Raw genomic sequence first — 14,852 nt, 5'->3', positions numbered from 1 at the left:
GATACAACAACTGGGGTAATACTATCATTTTAATTACGGCTATTCGATCTGCCATAGAAAGGGGTAACCTATTCCATATCTTAATTTTTGGGTGAGAATTTTGTAGCGGGTGTCGATCCACGTAGGGTAGTCTCTTCAATCAACCCATCGGGTTGACCACCAGATCATGGGCGCAGGGGATTTAACAGGTGAGTAATGGCTGTTTTTTTCATTTCAAAACATTCCATGCAACTAGTTTAACCCCTTAATGACCGCTGATACGTCTTTTTACGGCGGTCATTAGTGGGCTTTATTCTAGAGCGCCGCCAAACTATGTCGCTGCTGTAGAATAAAGTAAGCAGAGCAGGGAGCCGTGAAATCTCCCTGCTCTCAGCTGCCAGAAGCAGCTGAGGGCTGGGGGCGTCCCTGCTCTGCCGGGTGAGATCGATATTAGTATCGATCTCACCTGTTTAACCCTTCAGATGCGGTGCACAATAGCGAGCACCGCATCTGAATGGTTTTGGAGAGAGGGAGGGAGCTCCCTCTCATCTCACTGACACCCGGCGATAAAATCGCCGAGTGTCTGTGTCTTCTATGGCAGCCGGGGGTCTAATAAAGACCCCCAGGTCTGCCTGCAGCGAATGCCTGCTAGATCATGCCGCAGGCATGACCTAGCAGATGCCTGTCCGTTTTACACGGACAGGCAGTAATACACTGCAATACAAAAGTATTGCAGTGTATTATAATAGCGATCGGAGGATAGGGAAGTCCCCTAGTGGGACTAGTAAAAAAGTAAAAAAAGTTTAATAAAGTTAATTTAAAAAAAAAGTGAAAAAAAAAAAATGAAAAACCCAGCTTTTCCCCTTACAAACTGCTTTACTATTAAAAAAACTACACTAAAGCAAAAAAGTTACACATATTTGGTATCGCCGCGTCCGTAACGACCCCGACTATAAAGCTATTACATTATTTAACCCGCACTGTGAACGCCGTAAAAAATAAAATAAAAAACAATGGAAAAATTGCTGTTTTCTGTTAATCCTGACTTAAAAAAAATGTGATAAAAACTGATCAAAAAGTCGCATCTACTCTCAAATGGTACCAATAAAAACTGCAAGTCGTCCCGCAAAAAACAAGACCTTATACAGCTATGCCGACGCAAAAATAAAAAAGTTACAGCTCTTCGAATGTGACAATGGAAAAATCTAAAAAATGGCTTGGACATTAGGGCCCAGAATGCCAGCAGGGGGAAGGGGTTAATTTCTCGGACATTCCTTTTAAGGAAATATTTATCGGGGCACAATGCACCATTTCTGGGCGCTGTATCCAATGTTTATCTGGACAGTCGCCTGGTTATATTTCTGGACTTTGTATGCACTATTTACCTGGATGCTGGGTAATAATTATGTGAGTTAGAAACAGGAGGACCTGCAATCTCATCAACATTGTCCTTTCCTCATAAAATGTTCTTCTTGAGACATCGCATGGATTACTCTGAAAATATGGCGTAGATGCCAATCAAGGTCCAAAGGTTGACATACTCAATGGCCTCCAGGATCTGAATTTTACCTTTTTCTTTCACTAACCCATTTCTCTAGGAGTCATATATAAAGGTTGGGTCTATGGAGCCCAGATGAGCTACATTAGCAACTTTGAAAGAGCAGCCTCAGAGACATTCAGCTCCAGGATGGTCTGTGCCAGATAAGTAGTGGTTCAGAACGCACTGGACGATGTAGGTGCACGAATAGGGTCCCAACCCAATCGTAGTCAAAATAAGTATTTGGCACACAAAGCTGAAGTTTAAAGAAGAAATCTTGATTTTTTTTCAAGTGGTTGTAGATGCCAGAGGCTTAGTGCGACGCTTCGGTCATTACATGACCTTCATCAGGCACTGTGCCGTTCTGGTTGCTGGTACATCCAGTAGTTGGCACTTCGTTCCAAATGGCGGCTGACTGCTGTAGTTGACGCACTTGAGATTTCTTAAAACTTTGGCTTTGAGTGCCGAATACTTATTTTGGTCTGTGTCAGATGTTAGGGATGAAGTCTAGAACTGGACAGACCACCTATCTTTCCTTCGCTCTGGAAATATAGGACAGTCCACGAGGCAGCACATCATGTCTGGTCAATTCCCCTACTACTCTGTACACTAACATCTTCAAAAGAGAAGAGGAAGGTGCAGATGTGACGTTCAGGTTAGGTATTTGCAGTATTGAAGTTGAATTGTGCTCCCCTTGGAGCGCTGTGCAAAGGCAAAACTCCTTTATTGGAATGATGTGTAGATGGTTGGTACTCTATTTGGGTGCTCAGGCTTAGTTTGTTGTGTGCTCACTTGGCTAGGTCGGCATTAATGAGTGAAATGTATACAGTACCTTAGGAAAATACAGTGTGAGACAAAGATGATAACAGGAGCGCTCCCTAGAGTAATACCTTGAAAAAAAAATGTCAATTAGTCTTCTCACCTTTTAAACCTCTTTGTTGATAAGAACATCGACTGGATGCAGTTGTCTCTCTTTTTGTAGCTTCTTGTTCTTCTGACACGGAGTACAGTATGTCTCAGGCTGGGGGATTTCTTTGCTGGACTTCAATGAATCAGTGACCATGTCCACAATTGATTACACAGGTATAATATAGATTTTATGAAAGTTCTTTGGAATTAAAACAAATTATTTTTATGTATTTGTCTATCCATTTTTATTAGAAATACAATAAATACATTGAGGTATGTTTTTATTGACATGTGTTGCTATCAGCCAGACAGGAAAAAAATATGGATGGCCTTGGGAATCTGTAGGGGCAGCTGTTCTACAGGAAAGGGAGTGCAGAGACCCTACCAAACAGGACGAGGGGAGGAAGTCCATTGCCGGGCATCTGAAGAGACTTGCCATTAAACACCCAAAACCATTGTACTTCACCGCAGCCCTGCGAATCATGGACAAGGCTTCATTTTCAAAGACTTCTGGACAGTTGTCTTTTAATTGGATGGATCTTAAAAACCCCTTCTGGACAGTGGGGGATGGGAAGGAGGAGGTGTGGACGGATGACGTTCCGGCATTTTTAGATGGACATTAGTGGTTCATATCTGCTGCCTCTTTAGCTTTCAGGCCTTGATCTGGCACATCCCTTTCCATGGCTGACGTTCTCGACACCAGGGCTTCCTCATGCTGATGTTGTACGGTACATTCCCTTCAGTTCTGAAACAATAAATAAAATGTCCTAGTGAAGAGTTGCTCTCTTGAAGATATTCCCCGTGACCCACACCAAGACCCTTTATCTGCCAGGTAGGTAGATAGTGCGTTCTATGTTCAACTAAGATACAAAATTCACAAGTAAATCTGCTCAACTAAGATTTCAAAGGTTTCAAAACGGGGACAGATAGGGCGCCAAGCGATGGTAGAATTTTATTTAAATACGCGTTTCTGGCACGACTTGTCCCTTTATCTGATCTTATCCTGACGAAGGGACCAGTCAAGTTTAGTCCCGGACCAGTCCGGTCCAGAAATACAGTCAAAATGAAATGGGTTTTACTTTACTGTCCACGTGTGAAGTATTTGTGTTACCCGCCGCTTACCAATTTTTAAAGGGGAACTCCAAGAAAAATTTGTCATGCAATCAAAGGCGCAGTGCCCACCCAAACTACATCGCAGGATTTTATTTAAAAAATTGGCTGTTATCTATTGGATTACTCCAATATGTAAAGGCCAATATCACTAACAGCTCCTGGCTCAGCCAGCAGAGGTGGGGTCCGGAGCCGAATGGGACCCAGAGCTGCTGAAGGAGCGGGAAGTACATAAAGGGGATTTGTCCGGGGTCTGAATACATTTTAGGGTTTGGTATTAAAGGGGTTTTCCAGGCTTTATAAAAATTGTAATTCAAACTGAAAATTGCACCACTTAGCAAATACCCACCTTCTTATTCTCTGCGGCTCCAGTGCCGGCGGTTCACAATCCCCTGCCGGCCTGTTTACATAGGCTGGACCAGTGATGTCCCGTATCGGCACATGATCGCACTACTCAATCACTGGCCACAGTGGTCACGTGCCATACTTACTTAGATCACTTCTGCAGGCGATACCCTCCCTCTATACTGTCCTTACTGCAATGTTTTTATAGTGAGGACAGAATACAGGGAATATCTGGTACACAAAGTGTATTCTCACTAACCCTGCCCTATGACAAGCCATGCCCAATGAACCACGTTCTGTCAAAGGTAGGCCCTGTCAAGTCCTGTCTCAATCCATCTGAAACCGAAGTGTCCCTAGAAAGAAATTCCAAATATTGTCAACTATGCTCTATTAGGGTATAGTATGAAGAATCAGTGCAGTAGGGTCTATATACTACTATATACACAAAGCTGCCATGTGCTGAACATTGCAAAACACACTTTTCATAAAAGAGCGTTAATTCCAGTCCTGCAGTCACCCTGATGACCTTATACTGTGCCAGTACTTGAGGTAGGTGTGCCCCTTTATATATTACTTGCAGCCAGAATTGGCACCGGGATTATCAGCTCATTGACAAATTCTTGAGGTCACATTTGATTCTTGATGTCACCAGTCTTATCCAATCCTACACCACTTGCTCTTTATAGAATTTTCAGAAAAAAAAATACCCCTAGCAATAAATACTGCATGTAAATAATATTCTCATTACAGTACAACAACAAATAAATGGAAAAAGCGCCATATCCCTATTAGGTCCCGCGGACATCATAGAGGTGGTCCTTGACTTCCAGTCCTGCAGTCACCATGAAGACTTTGTGCTGTCAGTGCAGGCAGAATAAACCTGACATGGTGACAATGTAATGTTTTATATGTACTACTACTCCCTGTACTGACTGATAGTAGAGAGAATGGACTAAGCTGAAGGATTCCCGACTCTTATCAATTCTTTAAATAGGGAATATGCCCTGAATACTAACCCCAAATTTATATTACATTTATAGTAGGACAGATTTACTATTCAAATTGAGCCAGAATTATGGCGTACATGTTGTGCGCCATATTTATTAATTGTTTTAGACACATTTTGCGGCGTGCTTGACAAGGGGCGTGGCCTAGAATAAAGGGGCGTGCCTTAAACTAAGCCAACCAAGAGGTGGTATAAGGAAGAGAAAAGTGTCTAACATGTCTAGCAAAATCTATCATACATCGTGCACCACTGTGATAAATTTGGCGCAATTTCTGACTTCCTTGTATCAGTTTACACTGTGTAAAACTCAGATAGTTTTAGGCCCCATGCACACTAACTTATTTTTGCGGCCGCAATTCACCCGCAAATCTGCAGGTGAATTGCGACCCCATTCATTTCAATGGGCCCATGCACACGACCTTGGTTTCCACGGTCCATGCATTGCCCAGGAACCTGGACCGCAAAAACAACGGACATGTCTTATTACGGTCGTGTTTTGCGGTACAGGCTCATAGAAAATAATGCACGCGGTCATATGCACGGCCCGCGATTTGAGGGTGGCCGTGAGTGACACTCCGCGGACGTACAAGCCGTAAGTCACGGTCAATGCACCTCACTACGGTCGTGTGCATGAGGCCTTAGTAAATCTGCCCCATGGTAATACCAGTGACAGCCCGCTCTTTCCCGGTGGGGTACAGTCCTCCGCACATCTTCATCCACGTCTCATCTTGTATGTGCCGGATACTTTTCTCCTTATACCTGAGAAGTAACAAAAATAACATCAGAAACTAAAAAAACACAATTCCAAGTATTTCTCCCCATTTCTAAAAATAACATTTCCTGCAGGTGAATAATGGAAAATATAAAGATATCAATATATTCAGGCCTATGTGTCTGTCCAGGGGGTCAGTGAGGGTCCTGCCTGTTATATGTGGGGAGGTCTTGCTGCACAATAACGGAGGGGGAAATGTCTGTACATCAATATATATTTGTCTCTAGGAGCCCCTACAAAGTCTCAGTGAGGGCCCTGTCTGTTATACGGGGGGAGCTTGTATACAGCGTTAGTAACAGGCATGTCACTCCAGTATAGATATTTTGGGTGCCGGTTCTTCGACCCCACTGTCCATAGTTTAATTAAACACCTTAAGAAAATGGATCATCACTAAGAAGTTTTATTTAAAGGGGTACTCCCATCTTACTATTTCTCTGGGACTCACACCTATGTGGAAAACGGAGGTCTCTCCCTGACCCTCTCCTGCTTTGTTCCCAGATCCCTGTCCCGTCTAATGGCTGCTGATTCCAGGTGGAGAATGACTTGGGAAAGGCCTCGCACGTCCCTCTCTCTATTCTGTTCTATGGAAGTTTCGGAAACAGCTGAGCGCTGTTGAACTATTTGTGTAAAGGGGAGATTCACACGAACGTTGCGTTTTTGCGCGCGCAAACAACGCAGCGTTTTGCGAGCGCAAAAACCATTTGACAGCTGCGTGTGTCATGCGTGTCTGATGCGCGGCTGCGTGATTTTCGCGCAGCCGGCATCATAGAGATGAGGCTTGTCAACGCCCGTCACTGTCCAAGGTGCTGAAAGAGCTAAATCTTTCAGCACCCTCGACAGTGAATGCCGAACACAACAGCGAAAAACCTGTAAAAAAAAAAGATAAAGTTCCTACTTACCGAGAACTTCCCGGCCGTTGCCTTGGTGACGCGTCCTTGGTGACGCGTCCTTGGTGACGCGCCTCTCTTGACATCGGGCCCCACCTCCCTGGATGACGCAGCAGTCCAAGTGACCGCTGCAGCCTGTGATTGGCTGCAGCCTGTGCTTGGCCTGTGATTGGCTGGAGCTGTCACTTGAACTGAAGTGTCATCCCGGGAGGTCGGACTGCAGGAAGGAGACAGGAGTAATCGGTAAGTTAGAACTTCGTTTTTTTTTTTACAGGTTAATGTATTTTGGGATCGCAAGTCACTGTCCATGGTGCTGAAACAGTTTAACTCTTTCAGCACCATGGACAGTGACTATCTTCTGACGTCGCGTACCGATAATTTTTTTGCCGGGATCGGCCAAAACGAGTTTGGCCGAACCCGGTGAAGTTCGGTACGCTTGTCCGGCTTCGCTCATCGCAAAGACACTCCGTTTGGATGTTCGGAAACAGAAAAGCACGTGGTGCTTTTCGGTTTTCATTCATCCTTTTCACTGCTGTTGCGCGAATCACGCTCGTCCCACGGAAGTGCTTCCGTGTGGTGCGCGTGATTTTCACGCACCCATTGACTTCAATGGGTGCGTGATGCGCGAAATACGCAGAGTTATTGAACCTGTCGCGCTTTTTGCGCAGCAGACAAACGCTGCGCAAAAAGCACGGACTGTCTGTACTGCCCCATAGACTTGTATTGGTCCATGCGTGCCGCGTGAAAACCACGCGGCCCGCACGAACCGAATACACGCTCGTGTGAATCCCCCCTTAACTCCCATAGTACAGAACGGAGAGAGCTGCGTGCATGCACATAGGTGGATATCACATAAACGTCTGAGATGGAGAAAACCCTCTAAAGAGATTATTTCATTAAAGGGGTTGTACATAATCTGAAAAATAGAGCTGCTGTCTTCCAAAAACAGTGCCACACCTGTCCACAGGTGATGTGCGGTGTGTGGACAGCTTAGCCCTATACATTTCAATACAGAAAAGCTGCAATACCACACACAGCCTCTGGACAGAGGTGGCGCAGAGCTTCCATTTGGGTCATAGAGAGGGTCTCCAGCGTGATACCCCCCTCTATGATATCTAAATACCCTTATAGGGCATTTCAGGTGTAACCAGAAGTTAAGGTGATACAAAAAAATATTCCATACATGAGATTTCCTTAATGGAGATATTGTAACAATAATTACTGAAAATATGTAATTGACTTTTTCCTCCATTGCAGGAATAGAACCCGAGAAGCGACGTTTTGGACTACGGAACAGTCGATCCTCCGGATGAAATGCTGTGTGGTTGGAGCGCAGTCCCAGGAGCGCTGGTGTTGTTGTGCTGATCCATGTTCTTCTTATCTGGAGCTTGTATACAGAACACGCGATCCTTCTGGTCCGACCTACTAACATATATAAGCACAGCCTAAACACACACGTAATGATATATAATAACATAACATTAACATAACATTACTATGTATCAGCCCTGATACGTCAGTCTCATCATATTTCTGGGGTCCCCGCACACAGGATATACGTTACCTCCTGTGATGATGTCACTTCCCTGTATTTCCTGTATGACATGGCTGCTCTTCCTCTTCCCGTTTCCCTTTCTGATGTATTTCCTCTTCCTGTGTGATAAGACGTGTGCTGTTGCCTCCTGCTGTGTATAACACGAGATGTAACATGTCTTATAAAACATGTAAATAATAATCGCAGAAAGCAAAAAAGATTTTGTTCATTTCCATTCACATCAATGGTTATTTGTTTGCAGCCGTTTTTCTGAGCCGTACTTGTCTGTTTTTAGAATCAACTACAGGGAGATTTGAGATGTGGTTTGAGAATGTCTTTCCTATGTAAACCCCACCGATAAGGACAGCTAAGAAGCCTCAGTTATCAGCGAGCGACCCCATCATTAGACTAAGCAGAGTGCCCCCATACAGTGCCAGCAGAGTATTGTCCCTTAAACAGTGCCAGTATACTGCCCCCTCATAAACAACACTACCAGCAGAGACCCCTCAATAAACCATATTGCCAGCAAAGTGCCTCCAATAATTAGTGCCAGCAGACTGCCCCCAATAACCACTACAAGCAGAGTTCCCCCTCACAAATAGTCCCAGCAGAGTGCCTTCCTTTATGCAGCTACATCATGTAAGATCTTCCCTAGTTTGGAAGTCTCCAGGACAATCTGGGAGAGAAGACAAGTGTGATGTAACCTGGTTGCAGTGTGTAAATGTAGCCTGAAACATCACGTGTAGCCCCTAAGTCTATGTTCACATGTTACATATTTATTGCAGATTTCCATGGTCAAATTGACACATAAAGTATGAATGTGAATAGGGTTCTAGAAAACTGCATAAACTTGCAGCAGTAACAATCTGCAGTAGATTGTAATGCAAAGGATGCACAGCCAAATATGCTGCAAAATCCACATGTAATATATGGAGAAATATTAGGCCTAGTTCACACAGAGTTTTTTTGGAGCGTTTTTTTAAGTGGAAAACGCATCGAAAACCGCACCAAAAAACGTCCGAAAACTAATCTTATTGATTTCAATGGGATGCAGAGGCGTTTTTCCCACGAGGAAAAAACACTCACAGGAAAAAGCAGCGTCAAGCCCTTTCTTCAAGCGTTTCCGTCTCTGACCTCCCATTGCCATCAATGGGAGGCAGAGAAAATGGTTTTCGCAGCATTTTTGCATGCGGTGCTCAATGGCCGTGGTCGAAAAATGCGTCAAAAAGCGGCAGAAGGAATTTTGAGGCAGATTTTTCCACCTGCAAAAAACTTGGTGTGTAAACAGGGACTTCGTGTCCACATGTGACCTACTCTATCCAATCACAGCTGTAATTCCAGCCAAGGCTGCCTAAGATTATGTTCACACCCCCCACTTCTCCTGCGGTTTGGCCGCTGCAGCCCGATGAGGAGGGATTATAACTAGAAATTGTGGATATAAAGAACATGCAGAGGTTTCTGTGTGACAGTCTAAGGGCATGACCAGACGAGGCGGAGTTCTGCATACACTGTCCGCATCAATGCCGCACATAATCTGCGTTGCAGATTCTATCGCGGCTTTGCCTAAAATGGGCATTAAATTGATGCAGACTGGCCGTTGCGTATTGAGGGGGAAAGGGCTTCCCTTCTCTCTATCAGTGCAGGATAGAGAGAAGGGACAGCCCTTTTCCTAGTAAAAGAAAAAGAAATTCATACTTACCCGGCCGTTGTCTTGGTGACGCGTCCCTCTTTCGACATCCAGCCCGACCTCCCTGTATGACGCGGCAGTTCATGTGACCGCTGCAGCCTGTGATTGGCCTGTGATTGGCTACAGCCGTCACTTGGACTGAAACGTAATCCCGGGAGGCCGGACTGGAGGAAGAAGCAGGGAGTTATGGGTAAGTATGAACTTCTATTTTTTTTACAGGCTGATGTATATTGTGATCGGATGTCACTGTCCAGGGTGCTGAAACAGTTACTGCCAATCGTTTAACTCTTTCAGCACCCTGGACAGTGACTATTTACTGACATCGCCTATTAACGCTCCAGAAGAGGCTGGACGCAGCTGCAGGCTTAAGGGAAGCCGACATGACCGTCCTGGTAGGGAAAGGGTTAATGTTACGAGGTGAGGGAAAGTTGAAGGAGCTGAAGGAGGGACGGGGAGGAGTTAAGGGGGGCGGGGGGGGCCGTTACTGCGCTTCCCGCTGTTTCTCGGCATTGAGCCGGAAGCAGCGGGAGGAGTAACACACAGTAAGCAAAGCTCCCACCCTCCCACCCTTGTTTTGTTACTCCTTAGGTCTTATGTACGTCTGTCTATGAGCGTTGTGTTTTATTTTGTGTGCTTATTTAACATGTTTTTCTTTTTTCCGGAGTAGGTTCTGTTGTCATGGCAGCTGGCGGGGGGAGTCCTTGAGGCCAGTCAGTACAAAATGGTGGGGGGGTCGCATCGGGGGTATGCGTCCCCCAAAAAAGGTACATGGTTGAAGACTTCATCGGGTGTTATCCCTTTGAAGTGGTCTTCTGGTAGAAGGTATGTCACTTGAAGGCTTCATCGGGTGTTATCCCTTTGAAGTGGACTTCTAGTGGTCGGTATATCACTTGAGGGCTTCATCGGGTGTTATCCCCTTGAAGTGGACTTCTAGTGGTTGGAGCCATCTGCAGAGGTGAACGGTGCTTCCGAGCTGGTTTCCGGCTGGAGGTAATTAGTGGTTTGCAGATGGCTAATTCGGTGTGTTCTTGAAAGGAACATCTGAAGGGGCTTCAAGGACTTCCTCTGCTCGGGTTAATGTTAACGTTTAATTGTTATTTATGATTCTGACCCATGTTGGGTCATGTGAATTATTAGGAGGAATTCTCTGGTGGATTCCTAACTAGTTATCCGAATGTTTCGGATTTAAATTGTTTTTATAAAACTGTGAAATTAATAAACGGCTGCTGTGGCCATTTCACATCCAACCTCGGTGTCATGTGTCGTTACTAAATGGGGGTGGGGGATAGTATGGTTTAAGGTTAACACACGACTCTACCTAGGCAGGTCATGTAATTACGGGTGCACACACGTAATCACCCGTAATTACGGGAGCCCCATTGACTTCCTCAGTCTGGCTGTAGATCTAGAGATACATAGGTTTAGCCAGAATGAAGAACTATCATGTTAGTAAAACCAGTACGCTCCGCAGCACACATAACATCTGCGGACTTCATTGCGGAATTTTCACTCTCCATTGAAGTCAATGGAGAAATTCTGCAATGAGTCCGCAACAAGTCCGCTACACGTCCGCAACAGCCAGTGTATGCTGCGGACACCAAATTCCGCACCACAGCCTATGCTCCGCAGAATTGTCCGCAACGTGTAAACGAACCCAACTAAAAAGCTGTGGAAAGCAATGGAGAAACGTGTACGCTGCGGATTTCCGCTGCGGAATTGCAGAGCAATTCCGCCACGTCTGGTCATGCCCTAAGGCTCTGTTCACATCTGCATTGGGGTCCCGTTCTGACGTTCCCGTCAGAGGTTTCCGTCAGAACAGGACCCTGAGCAGACACAAACTGACACCGACGGAAACCAGGGGTTTCCGTTTCCATCACCATTGATTTCAGTAGTCGACTAAGCTATTGCTTCCGGCAAAACGAAGGGTCCGGAGCACAAAAGAGACAAACGGAAACCACGGGCACCGGCTCCGTCACCATTGAAATCAATGGTGATGGAAACGGAAACCCCTGGTTTTCGTCTGTGTCTGCTCAGGGTCCCGTTCAAACGGAAACCTCCGACGGAACGTCAGAACGGGACCCCAACGCAGATGTGAACAGAGCCTAATATGGATGAGAAAGGGGAGGTGGGACTACTCATTTATTATGCCCTGATACTGAACTGGTATTACTAGTATTATACCCTGTTCTATGAACTCTACCCGCTGGAGTACCCCAAAGATGCTTGTACCACTGATCGAGGTGCTATGTGTTTTGTAGTAAAATTAAATTGGTATTTGATTATTTTTTTTACAGTTAATATTTATTACAAATTCTGTTTTAAAGTTTTTTGCCTGGCAGTGATAGTTTGATATTTGTCCAAAACCTATTTATTTCCATATTTCATGGATATTATGAGGTGGGACGACTCACCTAACCAGTATGTTCCTGACGGGAGCTGCATGCATCCATCTCATCAAGTCTCCGATCTCCTGGCAGCTCCACTTTGTACAGATCCTACAATGAAAATCTATGCAAAAAGTTTACACCAAAAAAACTGAACATTCTACTGCGGAACCAGGATAGTTGTTGTGTGGCAGGGCTGCACCTCGCCCTTCTGCTGCCGGAGGTAAACAGTGAAATAGCGCCACCACCTGCATCACCATAGAGTGGCCATGTGGGGTAGAGAAAAGATAGCAAAGAAAATATAGAAAACCTTTATGTTTACATGTAGTAGAAATCAATTTAATACAAGTGAATAATATTTATAAAAATCGTAATCACATGCTGCGTTAGGCCTCATTCCCACGACAGGGTTTCCCGGCCGGGTGCCGGCCGTTCATAAATCGGCCGGCACCCGGCTGCATTAGGAATAATAGACCCCTAATGGGGCTATTCACACGACCGATTTTTTGACGGCCGGGGAAACCGGCCGTCAAAAAATAGGACATGCTCTATCTTCGGCCGGGTACCCGGCCGCCCGGCTCCCATAGAAGTCTATGGGGCCGGGTAATACCCGGCCATCACCGGGATGTGTCCCGAGTGATGGCCGGGTTTTCCGGCGCTTGCGCTCTATCTCCTCCTCCTCACAGCGCAGAGTGCATGTGAGGAGGAGGAGTTGATGCCATTCTGACGAATGGCATCGCTGTACACTGTGTTGCAGGGCCGGGGTGTACAGCAGGTGGAAGGGAGCGCTGCGCTGGCTCCCTTCCCCTGCTTGTTTTAAAAGCACCCTGGCCCGGCGACACTTTCGATGGCGCCGCTAGCAGCTGCTGCGGCTGCTACTACTGCAGCGACGCCACTATCGCAGAGCAGGGAGGTATCTATGCTCTGCTATGTGCTAGCCGCACTTTAGCTCCTTGAAGGAGCGGAATCCCCGTGTTTTCGGGGATTCCGCTCCTGGACAGAGCGCTTGATGTCTCTGTCCATATCTGGGCAGTGACATCAGGGGAAACTCCTGAAGCGGAATCCCCGAACACATGGGGATTCCCCTTCAGGAGTTGCCGCTGATGCCACTGTCCAGATCTGCCCGGCCCGGATGCAAAACTTTATGCAAACCGGCCGGGCAGAATGGCCGATTTTACCGGCCGGCACTCGGGCTCGGGCGCGACCCGGTCGTGTGAATCCCGCCTTAGGCCTCATTCACACGACAGGGTCCGAGTGCCAAAAACGGCCGATTTTCCCGGCCGGTTTGCATCCGTTCCGATTCAGTTCCGTGCCGTGTTGCTGTTTTTACCGGCCGATTTGGACCCGATTTGCATCTGGTTTTTTCCCTGACCGTTTTTTAATCGGATTAATTTTTTGCACTTTACTTATTTTTTTATTATTATGTTCTGTCCCTCAAAGGTCAAAAAAGACCTTTTTGGAACTTTTAATATTTTTTTTCTTTCTTTTACACCATGTTTTTCCCTGTAACTGGAGCTGCACAGCAGCCCCAGTTACAGGGTAAATCAGCCCTCTCACAGTGACGATTGTCACTAATAGGATTGTGCTAGGTCTAGTAAGACCCAGCAGCAGTCTGTCACTAACGGCACCCGGCGATCATGTGACCAGTCACATGATCACCGGGAGGAATAGAGACAGCACCGCTGCTGTCTCTATTTCTATACACAGCGTTCATTGAGCGTTGTGTAAAAAGACATCGTAGAAGACAGAAGCAGTGAAAGCTGCTTCTATCCTCTCCTCAGGGTCCCCGGCAGTCACGGACAGCCGGAGACCCGACATTCAGCTGCCCGATCGCGCGGGCAGCAAGTTAAAACCCGAGCCGTAAAAAGTCTATGGCTCGGGTTTTAAGGACCCTGACCGCTGGCCGTAAAAACACAGCCAGCGGTCGGGAACCGTAACAAGCAGGGGAAGGGAGCCAGCGCAGCGCTCCCTTCCACCTGCTGTACACCCCGACCCTGCCACACAGTATCACCAGCGTAGCCATTCGTCCGAATGGCATCAACTCCTCCTCCTCACATGCACTCTGCACTGTGAGGAGGAGAGAGTGCGCGAGTGACGGTTGACCCGGCCATCACTCGGGACACATTCCGGTGATGGCCGTGTATTACCCGGCCCCATAGACTTCTATGGGAGCCGGGCGGCCGGGTACCCGGCCGAATATAGGGCATGTCCCATTTTTTGACGGCCGGTTTTCCTGGCCCGTCAAAAAATCGGTCGTGTGAATAGCCCCATTAGGGGTCTATTATTCCTAATGCAGCCGGGTGCCGGCCGATTTATGAACGGCCGGCACCCGGCCGGGAAACCCTATCGTGTGAATCCCGCCTTAATTCTGCAGTGTATTACTGACATACCTACCTACCTGCACTCATTATATTACACTCATCCATTATATACCTACCTGCACTCATTATATTACACTCATCCATTATATACCTACCTGCACTCACTACATTACACTCATACATTATATACCTACCTGCACTCATTATATTACACTCATACATTATATACCTACCTGCACTCACTATATTACACTCATCCATTATATACCTACCTGCACTCATTATATTACACTCATCCATTATATACCTACCTGCACTCATTATATTACACTCATCCATTATATACCTACCTGCACTCATTATATTACACTCATCCATTAT

General features: G+C 46.2%; 1 long non-coding RNA gene across 2 annotated transcripts; it reads right to left on the bottom strand.

Moving 5' to 3' along the window:
* Positions 1–2,662: 2,662 nt before the first annotated feature.
* LOC142699176 (uncharacterized) lies at positions 2,663–12,538 on the bottom strand. 2 transcript variants are annotated; one of them, XR_012866063.1, is made up of 4 exons: positions 12,178–12,538; positions 7,768–8,230; positions 5,551–5,645; positions 2,663–3,170 (listed from the first exon to the last, which is right to left on the bottom strand). It is a non-coding gene; the product is annotated as an uncharacterized LOC142699176 (long non-coding RNA). The 2 variants fall into 2 exon arrangements; XR_012866062.1 differs by lacking the exon at positions 12,178–12,538 and having other exon boundaries at positions 7,768–9,439.
* Positions 12,539–14,852: the final 2,314 nt, after the last annotated feature.

The sequence above is a fragment of the Rhinoderma darwinii genome, unplaced genomic scaffold (assembly GCF_050947455.1).
Source record: "Rhinoderma darwinii isolate aRhiDar2 unplaced genomic scaffold, aRhiDar2.hap1 Scaffold_140, whole genome shotgun sequence".
NCBI lineage: Eukaryota > Metazoa > Chordata > Amphibia > Anura > Rhinodermatidae > Rhinoderma > Rhinoderma darwinii.
This window is presented reverse-complemented; position numbering and strand designations above follow the sequence as displayed.